Genomic DNA, 13,311 nt, shown 5'->3' on the forward strand with positions numbered 1-13,311 from the left:
CCACATCCATATAGCAGTACATACAGTACACACCACATCCATATAGCAGTACATACAGTACACACCACATCCATATAGCAGTACATACAGTACACCACCACATCCATATAGCAGTACATACAGTACACACCACATCCATATAGCAGTACATACAGTACACACCACATCCATATAGCAGTACATACAGTACACACCACATCCATATAACAGTACATACAGTATACACCACATCCATATAACAGTACATACAGTACACACCACATCCATATAACAGTACAAACAGTACACACCACATCCATATAACAGTACATACAGTACACACCACATCCATATAACAGTACATACAGTACACACCACATCCATATAACAGTACATACAGTACACACCACATCCATATAACAGTACAAACAGTACACACCACATCCATATAGCAGTACATACAGTACACACCACATCCATATAACAGTACATACAGTACACACCACATCCATATAGCAGTACATACAGTACACACCACATCCATATAACAGTACACACCACATCCATATATCCCTGCATCACTCTGAAGACGGAGAACACAATAAGCATAAAATACAATGTGTAAAGGTTTAAGAGGGTGAGTTTAATAAATAGATTTTGGGTACATTGTAGAGGAGGGGTTTCCACTGCGGTGATTCTACACTACGTGCTGGGAGCAGAGCTTAGAATGGGACCCTGTTATGTTGGGATTTGTACTCATGAAATGTGTAAATGACAGGGAATAATAGAGGGAATATTTCCGTGTATACAGTGATCAGATTGTGTATACACTTATTGCACCCTAACGCTGTCACTATGCTGAACCGAGCTAATATCACACTGCATGGGCTATGTAATATACTAGTGCTCGGGAGATAGGGTCCACGGTATCCGGTTGAAGGGTCCACAGACAAAAGGTCGGTAATATATAGGTGGACAACAAATGGTTGACAAGCACTAAGTCGATTGACAAAAGGTTGATAGTGCAAAAGGTTGACAGGTTCAAATTGTTGACATGTTTTTAGTTAGGCACTATGGGGAGGGTTATGGTTAGGGACCAGGGGGAGGGTTATGGTTAGGGACCAGGGGGAGGGTTATGGTTAGGGACCAGGGGGAGGGTTATGGTTAGGGACCAGAGGGAGGGTTATGGTTAGGGACCAGGGGGAGGGTTATGGTTAGGGACCAGGGGGAGGGTTATGGTTAGGGACCAGGGGGAGGGTTAGGCTGCCAGAGGGGACAGAGGGTTATGGTTAGGCACTAGGGGGAGGGTTATGGTTAGGCACTAGGGGGAGAGTTATTGTTAGGCACTAGGGGGAGGGTTATGGTTAGGCACTAGGGGGAGGGTTATGGTTAGGGACCAGGGGGAGGGTTAGGGACCAGGGAGAGGGTTATGGTTAGGCACTAGGGGGAGAGTTATGGTTAGGCACTAGGGGGAGGGTTATGGTTAGGCAGTAGGGAGAGGGTTATGGTTAGGGACCAGGGGGAGGGTTAGGGACCAGGGAGAGGGTTATGGTTAGGGACCAGGGAGAGGGTTATGGTTAGGCACTAGGGGGAGGGTTATGGTTAGGCACTAGGGGGAGGGTTATGGTTAGGCAGTAGGGGGAGGGTTATGGTTAGGGACCAGGGGGAGGGTTAGAGACCAGGGGGAGGGTTAGAGACCAGGGGGAGGGTTATGGTTAGGCACTAGGGGGAGGGTTATGGTTAGGCAGTAGGGGGAGGGTTATGGTTAGGGACCAGGGGGAGGGTTAGGGACCAGGGGGAGGGTTAGAGACCAGGGGGAGGGTTATGGTTAGGCACTAGGGGGAGGGTTAGGGTTAGGCACTAGGGGGAGGGTTAGGGACCAGGGAGAGGGTTATGGTTAGGGACCAGGGAGAGGGTTATGGTTAGGGACCAGGGGGAGGGTTAGGCTGCCAGAGGGGACAGAGGGTTAGGCACTAGGGGGAGGGTTATGGTTAGGCACTAGGGGGAGGGTTATGGTTGGGCACTAGGGGGAGGGTTAGGGTTAGGCACTAGGGGGAGGGTTAGGCACTAGGGGGAGGGTTAGGCACTAGGGGGAGGGTTAGGGTTAGGGACCAGGGAGAGGGTTATGGTTAGGGACCAGGGGGAGGGTTATGGTTAGGGACCAGGGGGAGGGTTATGGTTAGGGACCAGGGGGAGGGTTATGGTTAGGGACCAGGGGGAGGGTTATGGTTAGGGACCAGGGGGAGGGTTAGGCTTAAAATAAAAAAATGTGTCTACCATTTGGCCCTATACCTTGCCAACATTTTATCTGTGGATGTCTTATACCACACCCAGGATAGATAGGAGATAACACTGAGCCTGCAGAGATTGGAATTGTATGGAAATCTACACACAAGCGCCTGGTACAATGCTGGAACACATGGCTGATTGCCTTGAGATTCTATCACTGCGACACCATTGTTACATGGACTGACCACAGCTCTGCTCATATTACAGACTGAATGGGAATAATAATAGACACCACAAACTATATCCAGTAATAAGAGACATAGGGACAATTTGAAAAGTTAAATCCCCCGGACACTGTTAAAGGAAAAACTTACCAGTATAAATGTGTTTAAAAAACCTGGGTGATTAGAGAAAGGTGCAGGATTGTGTGTGTGACAGAGATTGTAGCACAATTTTGCCAGCAGAGTTTACAGTTACTGATTAGATATAATGATTGTGCAGGACGAGGGTCACTGATCAGCTGTCTTACTCTCTTTGGGGTTCATGAAAGGATGGAAGCAAATGCGCCTTTTATTCAATTGTACATGTACCAATATATCTCTGTACAGTGCACAGAGATAGTGATTAGGACAGGGGGCAGCGCACAGAGATAGTGATTAGGACAGGGGGCAGCACACAGAGATAGTGATTAGGACAGGGGGCAGCGCACAGACATAGTGATTAGGACAGGGGGCAGCGCACAGAGATAGTGATTAGGACAGGGGGCAGCGCACAGAGATAGTGATTAGGACAGGGGGCAGCGCACAGAGATAGTGATTAGGACAGGGGGCAGCGCACAGAGATAGTGATTAGGACAGGGGGCAGCACACAGACATAGTGATTAGGACAGGGGGCAGCACACAGACATAGTGATTAGGACAGGGGGCAACGCACAGACATAGTGATTAGGACAGGGGGCAGCGCACAGAGATAGTGATTAGGACAGGGGGCAGCGCACAGAGATAGTGATTAGGACAGGGGGCAGAGCACAGAGATAGTGATTAGGACAGGGGGCAGCGCACAGAGATAGTGATTAGGACAGGAGACAGAGTACAGAGATAGTGATTAGGACAGGGGGCAGCGCACAGACATAGTGATTAGGACAGGGGGCAGAGCACAGAGATAGTGATTAGGACAGGAGACAGAGTACAGAGATAGTGATTAGGACAGGGGGCAGAGTACAGAGATAGTGATTAGGACAGGGGGCAGAGCACAGAGATAGTGATTAGGACAGGGGGCAGAGCACAGAGATAGTGATTAGGACAGGGGGCAGCGCACAGAGATAGTGATTAGGACAGGGGACAGCGCACAGACATAGTGATTAGGACAGGGGGCAGCGCACAGACATAGTGATTAGGACAGGGGGCAGAGCACAGAGATAGTGATTAGGACAGGGGACAGCGCACAGAGATAGTGATTAGGACAGGGGGCAGAGCACAGTGATAGTGATTAGGACAGGGGGCAGAGCACAGTGATAGTGATTAGGACAGGGGGCAGAGCACAGAGATAGTGATTAGGACAGGGGGCAGAGCACAGAGATAGTGATTAGGACAGGGGGCAGAGCACAGAGATAGTGATTAGGACAGGGGACAGCGCACAGACATAGTGATTAGGACAGGGGGCAGAGCACAGAGCTAGTGATTAGGACAGGGGGCAGCGCACAGACATAGTGATTAGGACAGGGGGCAGCGCACAGACATAGTGATTAGGACAGGGGGCAGAGCACAGACATAGTGATTAGGACAGGGGGCAGAGCACAGTGATAGTGATTAGGACAGGGGGCAGCACACAGACATAGTGATTAGGACAGGGGGCAGCGCACAGACATAGTGATTAGGACAGGAGACAGAGTACAGAGATAGTGATTAGGACAGGGGGCAGAGCACAGAGATAGTGATTAGGACAGGGGGCAGAGCACAGAGATAGTGATTAGGACAGGGGGCAGCGCACAGTGATAGTGATTAGGACAGGGGACAGCGCACAGAGATAGTGATTAGGACAGGGGGCAGAGCACAGACATAGTGATTAGGACAGGGGGCAGAGCACAGACATAGTGATTAGGACAGGGGGCAGAGCACAGACATAGTGATTAGTACAGGGGGCAGAGCACAGAGATAGTGATTAGGACAGGGGGCAGAGCACAGAGATAGTGATTAGGACAGGGGGCAGCGCACAGTGATAGTGATTAGGACAGGGGACAGCGCACAGAGATAGTGATTAGGACAGGGGGCAGAGCACAGACATAGTGATTAGGACAGGGGGCAGAGCACAGAGATAGTGATTAGGACAGGGGGCAGCGCACAGTGATAGTGATTAGGACAGGGGACAGCGCACAGAGATAGTGATTAGGACAGGGGGCAGAGCACAGACATAGTGATTAGGACAGGGGGCAGAGCACAGAGATAGTGATTAGGACAGGGGGCAGAGCACAGAGATAGTGATTAGTACAGGGGGCAGAGCACAGAGATAGTGATTAGGACAGGGGGCAGAGCACAGACATAGTGATTAGGACAGGGGGCAGAGCACAGAGATAGTGATTAGGACAGGGGGCAGAGCACAGACATAGTGATTAGTACAGGGGGCAGAGCACAGAGATAGTGATTAGGACAGGGGGCAGAGCACAGAGATAGTGATTAGGACAGGGGGCAGCGCACAGTGATAGTGATTAGGACAGGGGACAGCGCACAGAGATAGTGATTAGGACAGGGGGCAGAGCACAGACATAGTGATTAGGACAGGGGGCAGAGCACAGAGATAGTGATTAGGACAGGGGGCAGCGCACAGTGATAGTGATTAGGACAGGGGACAGCGCACAGAGATAGTGATTAGGACAGGGGGCAGAGCACAGACATAGTGATTAGGACAGGGGGCAGAGCACAGAGATAGTGATTAGGACAGGGGGCAGAGCACAGAGATAGTGATTAGGACAGGAGGCAGAGCACAGTGATAGTGATAAGGACAGGGGGCAGCGCACAGACATAGTGATTAGGACAGGGGGCAGCACACAGACATAGTGATTAGGACAGGGGGCAGAGCACAGACATAGTGATTAGTACAGGGGGCAGAGCACAGAGATAGTGATTAGGACAGGGGGCAGAGCACAGAGATAGTGATTAGGACAGGGGGCAGCGCACAGTGATAGTGATTAGGACAGGGGACAGCGCACAGAGATAGTGATTAGGACAGGGGGCAGAGCACAGACATAGTGATTAGGACAGGGGGCAGAGCACAGAGATAGTGATTAGGACAGGGGGCAGCGCACAGTGATAGTGATTAGGACAGGGGACAGCGCACAGAGATAGTGATTAGGACAGGGGGCAGAGCACAGACATAGTGATTAGGACAGGGGGCAGAGCACAGAGATAGTGATTAGGACAGGGGGCAGAGCACAGAGATAGTGATTAGGACAGGAGGCAGAGCACAGTGATAGTGATAAGGACAGGGGGCAGCGCACAGACATAGTGATTAGGACAGGGGGCAGCACACAGACATAGTGATTAGGACAGGGGGCAGAGCACAGAGATAGTGATTAGGACAGGGGGCAGAGCACAGAGATAGTGATTAGGACAGGAGGCAGAGCACAGTGATAGTGATTAGGACAGGGGTCAGAGCACAGACATAGTGATTAGGACAGGGGACAGCGCACAGACATAGTGATTAGGACAGGGGGCAGAGCACAGTGATAGTGATAAGGACAGGGGGCAGCGCACAGACATAGTGATTAGGGCAGGGGGCAGAGCACAGAGATAGTGATTAGGACAGGGGGCAGAGCACAGTGATAGTGATAAGGACAGGGGGCAGCGCACAGACATAGTGATTAGGGCAGGGGACAGCGCACAGACATAGTGATTAGGACAGGGGGCAGAGCACAGTGATAGTGATTAGGACAGGAGACAGAGCACAGACATAGTGATTAGGACAGGGGGCAGCGCACAGTGATAGTGATTAGGACAGGGGGCAGGTAGTTGTGATTCAGAGCCACATGTAAAGCTGATGATCACATAGCTGAGCGATTCTTGCAACTGACATGCTTAAAAATTCCTACAGAGCATATATTATACAAAGTATACGCACAAAGGTACAGTTGCGATCAAGACACACGGTATAAGAAATGTTGTGGGAAAGTGATTGGTGTTTCTGGGTGGTGACTGGGAGGTGCCAGTAGCCCCGTTCAGTGGGCGTGTTATGAGAGTGTTACCGGCGTGTCAATGAAAGCGATTGCGTTGGCATCGGATGGAGAAACTGCACCTGCCATAGTAATGATGGTGTGACCAATGGTGGCATATAAGGGCACACCGATCGTTATTACAAAGGGCACAGACGCAGACAGTGGGTGTCTTGGCGCATTCGGCCACATGGATGTACATAAGGGAAGCAGTTTGCATAAAGTCACAGCTGGGCAACCACCAATACAACGCGCTGCGTGAGACCCAGGATCAGCCCCAGTGTGCGCAGATTACAATGTGGCAAATACAGCAGGATCAGCCCCAGTGTGCGCAGATTACAGTGTGGCAAATACAGCAGGATCAGCCCCAGTGTGCGCAGATTACAGTTTGGCAAGTACAGCAGGATCAGCCCCAGTGTGCGGGGATTACAGTGTGGCAAGTACAGCAGGATCAGCCCCAGTGTGCGGGGATTACAGTGTGGCAAGTACAGCAGGATCAGCCCCAGTGTGCGCAGATTACAGTTTGGCAAGTACAGCAGGATCAGCCCCAGTGTGCGGGGATTACAGTGTGGCAAGTACAGCAGGATCAGCCCCAGTGTGCGGGGATTACAGTGTGGTAAGTACAGCAGGATCAGCCCCAGTGTGCACAGATTACAGTGTGGCAAGTACAGCAGGATCAGCCCCAGTGTGCGCAGATTACAGTGTGGAAAGTACAGCAGGATCAGCCCCGATGTGTGCAGGTTACAGTGTGGCAAGTACAGCAGGATCAGACCCAGTGTGTGCAGATTACAGTGTGGAAAGTACAGCAGGATCAGCCCCACTGTGTGCAGATTACAGTGTGGCAAGTACAGCAGGATCAGCCCCACTGTGTGCAGATTACAGTGTGGAAAGTACAGCAGGATCAGACCCAGTGTGTGCAGATTACAGTGTGGAAAGTACAGCAGGATCAGCCCCAGGAACCGGTGCAGTGGGTAGGCTCAGTGCTAGTTACACATCTCCCCTGTCAGCCAAAAGAGAGTGCTCCCCCTTGTGGGGGATTCGCTAAGAACTCACAAGTTCAGAAACTAGTAGGGGCTCATTACATAGCACATACATTAGTGAAGGGGAGAGTTATAAACTTGCTAAGGGTAAGCTCATTACCAGAGGGATATTATTAATTATTATATGACAGATCCAGCATAGTAACCAGTCCATTATAACACTACATGTGGGCAGAACTCCAAGTAAAAGGGAGAATCTCACCATGAAGACACCCCCTGTGATGTCACAGCTCTCCCTCGCTTACATCATCATCCTGTCTAAAAACATAAGTGAATGTGGCACATCCAATAGGGGCATGTCTTCTGGGCCAAATCGGACATCAACCCCCTCCATAACACAGCTCCTCCAAATACATGTATTCAGTGTGGCAGTCCAGAAAAAGGAGGGTGCATCTTAAAAGGCACAACATCCCAACGGCAAGGTGGGCATGGCCGCCACTCAGTCTAGGCATGGCTGATCCTCAGTGGGCTTGTCCCAGCAGCATCCCAATGGATTCTCACAGAAATTATACCTCCCCTTCTTATAGTCCCAGCGTCCCTACAGTGACAAGTGGGCGCAGTTTGCCCGGTAGGGGCCGGGGTTTGCCCACTGGGTAGGATTCACTGGAAGCAGCGGAGTGGGCTGACGAATTCAAGGGAGGGTGCCGGGTGGATTTCCTCACATCCCCGGAAGGTCTGAGCAGGCTGGAGTGGGCCGGCGCTTTATACCAAGGTATATAGCTACTGTAAGGAGAGAAGTAAATAAGGATGTGACAATGTAACACAGACAGGAATAGCTACAATGTAACGCAGACAGGAATAGCTACAATGTAACACAGACAGGAATAGCTACAATGTAACACAGACAGGAATAGCTACAATGTAACAATATAATATAGACAGGAACAGTGACAATATAACACAGACAGGAATAGCTACAATGTAACACAGACAGGAACAGTGACAATGTAACAATATAACACAGACAGGAATAGCTACAATGTAACAATATAACACAGACAGGAATAGCTACAATGTAACGCAGACAGGAATAGCTACAATGTAACACAGACAGGAATAGCTACAATGTAACAATATAATATAGACAGGAACAGTGACAATGTAACATACAGGAATCGCTACAATGTAACACAGACAGGAATAGCTACAATGTAACAATATAACACAGACGGGAAGAATGACAATGTAACACAGACAGGAATAGCTACAATGTAACACAGACAGGAATAGCTACAATGTAACAATATAACACAGACGGGAAGAATGACAATGTAACACAGACAGGAATAGCTACAATGTAACACAGACAGGAACAGTGACAATATAACACAGACAGGGTTAGCTACAATGTAACACAGACAGGAATAGCTACAATGTAACACAGACAGGAATAGCTACAATGTAACACAGACAGAAATAGCTACAATGTAACACAGACAGAAATAGCTACAATGTAACACAGACAGAAATAGCTACAATGTAACAATATAACACAGACGGGAAGAATGACAATATAACACAGACAGGAACAGTGACAATGTAACACAGACAGGAATAGCTACAATGTAACACAGACAGGAACAGTGACAATGTAACACAGACAGGAATAGCTACAATGTAACACAGACAGAAATAGCTACAATGTAACACAGACAGAAATAGCTACAATGTAACAATATGACACAGACGGGAAGAATGACAATATAACACAGACAGGAACAGTGACAATGTAACACAGACAGGAATAGCTACAATGTAACACAGACAGGAACAGTGACAATGTAACACAGACAGGAATAGCTACAATGTAACACAGACAGAAATAGCTACAATGTAACACAGACAGAAATAGCTACAATGTAACAATATAACACAGACGGGAAGAATGACAATATAACACAGACAGGAACAGTGACAATGTAACACAGACAGGAATATCTACAATGTAACACAGACAGGAACAGTGACAATGTAACACAGACAGGAATAGCTACAATGTAACAATATAACACAGACAGGAACAGTGACAATGTAACACAGACAGAAATAGCTACAATGTAACACAGACAGGAACAGTGACAATGTAACACAGACAGAAATAGCTACAATGTAACACAGACAGAAATAGCTACAATGTAACAATATAACACAGACGGGAAGAATGACAATATAACACAGACAGGAACAGTGACAATGTAACACAGACAGGAATAGCTACAATGTAAAACAGACAGAAACAGCGACAATGTAACACAGATAGGAATAGCTACAATGTAACACAGACAGGAATAGCTACAATGTAACAATATAACACAGACAGGAATAGCTACAATGTAACGCAGACAGGAATAGCTACAATGTAACACAGACAGGAATAGCTACAATGTAACAATATAATGTAGACAGGAACAGTGACAATGTAACAGACAGGAATAGCTACAATGTAACACAGACAGGAACAGTGACAATGTAACACAGACAGGAATAGCTACAATGTAACACAGACAGAAATAGCTACAATGTAACAATATAACACAGACGGGAAGAATGACAATATAACACAGACAGGAACAGTGACAATGTAACACAGACAGGAATAGCTACAATGTAACACAGACAGGAACAGTGACAATGTAACACAGACAGGAATAGCTACAATGTAACACAGACAGAAATAGCTACAATGTAACACAGACAGAAATAGCTACAATGTAACAATATAACACAGACGGGAAGAATGACAATATAACACAGACAGGAACAGTGACAATGTAACACAGACAGGAATAGCTACAATGTAACACAGACAGGAACAGTGACAATGTAACACAGACAGGAATAGCTACAATGTAACAATATAACACAGACAGGAACAGTGACAATGTAACACAGACAGGAATAGCTACAATGTAACACAGACAGGAACAGTGACAATGTAACACAGACAGGAATAGCTACAATGTAAAACAGACAGAAACAGCGACAATGTAACACAGATAGGAATAGCTACAATGTAACACAGACAGGAATAGCTACAATGTAACACAGACAGGAACAGTGACAATATAACACAGACAGGGATAGCTACAATGTAACAATATAACACAGACAGGAATAGCTACAATGTAACAATATAACACAGACAGGAATAGCTACAATGTAACAATATAACACAGACAGGAATAGCTACAATGTAACAATATAACACAGACAGGGAATAGCTACAATGTAACACAGACAGGGATAGCTACAATGATACACAGACAGGAATAGCTACAATGTAACACAGACAGGAATAGCTACGATGTAACAGTATAACACAGATGGGAAGAATGACAATGTAAAACAGACAGGAACAGTGACAATATAACACAGATAGGAATAGCTACAATGTAACAATATAACACAGACAGGAATAGCTACAATGTAACAATATAACAGACGGGAACAGTGACAATATAACACAGACAGGAATAGCTACAATGTAACAGACGGGAATAGATACAATGTATCAATATAACACATATGTGAATAGCTACAATGTAACAATATAACACAGACAGGAATAGCTACAATGTAACACAGACAGGAATAGCTTCATTGTAACAGACAGGAATAGCAACAATGTAAAACAGACAGGAATAGCTACAATGTAACAATATAACACAGACAGGAATAGGACCAAGGTAACACAGGCAGGAATAGGACCAAGGTAACACAGGCAGGAATAGGACCAAGGTAACACAGGCAGGAATAGGACCAAGGTAACACAGGCAGGAATAGGACCAAGGTAACACAGGCAGGAATAGGACTAAGGTAACACAGGCAGGAATAGGACCAAGGTAACACAGGCAGGAATAGGACCAAGGTAACACAGGCAGGAATAGGACCAAGGTAACACAGGCGGGAATAGGACCAAGGTAACACAGGCGGGAATAGGACCAAGGTAACAGGCGGGAATAGGACCAAGGTAACACAGGCGGGAATAGGACCAAGGTAACACAGGCGGGAATATGACCAAGGTAACACAGACGGGAATAGGACCAAGGTAACACAGGCGGAAATAGGACCAAGGTAACACAGGCGGGAATAGGACCAAGGTAACACAGGCGGGAATAGGACCAAGGTAACACAGGCGGGAATAGGACCAAGGTAACACAGGCGGGAATAGGACCAAGGTAACACAGGCGGGAATAGGACCAAGGTAACACAGGCGGGAATAGGACCAAGGTAACACAGGCGGGAATAGGACCAAGGTAACACAGGCGGGAATAGGACCAAGGTAACACAGGCGGGAATAGGACCAAGGTAACACAGGCAGGAATAGGACCAAGGTAACACAGGCAGGAATAGGACCAAGGTAACACAGGCAGGAAAGGACTTAGGTAACACAGGCAGGAATAGGACTTAGGTAACACAGGCAGGAATAGGACTTAGGTAACACAGGCAGGAATAGGACTTAGGTAACACAGGCAGGAATAGGACCAAGGTAACACAGGCAGGAACAGTGATGAAACACACCTCCGGAGAGAAGAGCATTATGCGAGTTGTAGTGTAATCACTAGCCGCAGGTTATTATTGGTGTAGTGGACTAAGCAATAACAGTGATAAGAATGGGAGGGAAGTAACAATACTGACCCTGTGACCTCAGGTCTCCAGACTCTCTCAGATTCGTCTGTGACCCTGAAACAAAGAAGAAAGGACAAGGTGTGATTACCGTCTCACTGATCACTAATCCTGAATAATTACCACTGCCAGGAGAAATGGAGTAATACACTATACGATGTGCACCCAGTGATACAACGGGCAACCCTCCTACCGACATGTCGGGCGGCCGGTACACATTAGATGATCCGGTGCCTGACAAATTCTGCTGCATAGGGTCGTCGTGACAATCTGACCATGCGGCTGACAACCAAAGGGCACCGAGCAGCAGCAGACATGGTGGGTACACACTAGCCGATCAGTGGGAATTGGGTATATCATCAGAGAAATCGTATAGTGGGTACCAGACTTAGAGGAGAATGTAAGCTGCTGCCTGATATATGGGATAATGTCGCCCCTCCCCCCAATATGAAGGAACAATGCGCTATTATCCTTCTCCTGTACTTTATTCATTATAATGCACCAGCTGTCACGTCATGGTATACGGTCTGCTGCTTCCCCGCCGTAACGTCACGGTATACGGTCCGCTGCTTCCCCGCCGTAACGTCACGGTATACGGTCTGCTGCTTCCCCGCTGTAACGTCAAGGTATACGGTCTGCTGCTTCCCCGCTGTAACGTCACGGTATACGGTCCGCTGCTTCCCCGCTGTAACGTCACGGTATACGGTACGCTGCTTCCCCGCTGTAACGTCACGGTATACGGTACGCTGCTTCCCCGCTGTAACGTCACGGTATACGGTCCGCTGCTTCCCCGCTGTAACGTCACGGTATACGGTCCGCTGCTTCCCCGCTGTAACGTCACGGTATACGGTACGCTGCTTCCCCGCTGTAACGTCACGGTATACGGTACGCTGCTTCCCCGCTGTAACGTCACGGTATACGGTCCGCTGCTTCCCCGCTGTAACGTCACGGTATACGGTACGCTGCTTCCCCGCTGTAACGTCACGGTATACGGTACGCTGCTTCCCCGCTGTAACGTCACGGTATACGGTCCGCTGCTTCCCCGCTGTAACGTCACGGTATACGGTCCGCTGCTTCCCCGCTGTAACGTCACGGTATACGGTCCGCTGCTTCCCCGCTGTAACGTCACGGTATACGGTCCGCTGCTTCCCCGCTGTAACGTCACGGTATACGGTCCGCTGCTTCCCCGCTGTAACGTCACGGTATACGGTCCGCTGCTTCCCCGCTGTAACG

At 48.1% G+C, this 13,311-nt stretch overlaps 1 long non-coding RNA gene across 1 annotated transcript; it reads right to left on the reverse strand.

Moving 5' to 3' along the window:
- Positions 1 to 601: 601 nt before the first annotated feature.
- On the reverse strand, positions 602 to 12,519 carry LOC148430433 (uncharacterized). Its single transcript, XR_015877506.1, has 2 exons — positions 12,091 to 12,519; positions 602 to 8,175 (listed from the first exon to the last, which is right to left on the reverse strand). It is a non-coding gene; the product is annotated as an uncharacterized LOC148430433 (long non-coding RNA).
- Positions 12,520 to 13,311: the final 792 nt, after the last annotated feature.

The sequence above is a fragment of the Taudactylus pleione genome, unplaced genomic scaffold (assembly GCF_031769625.1).
Source record: "Taudactylus pleione unplaced genomic scaffold, aTauple2 ptg003770l, whole genome shotgun sequence".
NCBI classification, from domain to species: Eukaryota; Metazoa; Chordata; class Amphibia; order Anura; family Myobatrachidae; genus Taudactylus; species Taudactylus pleione.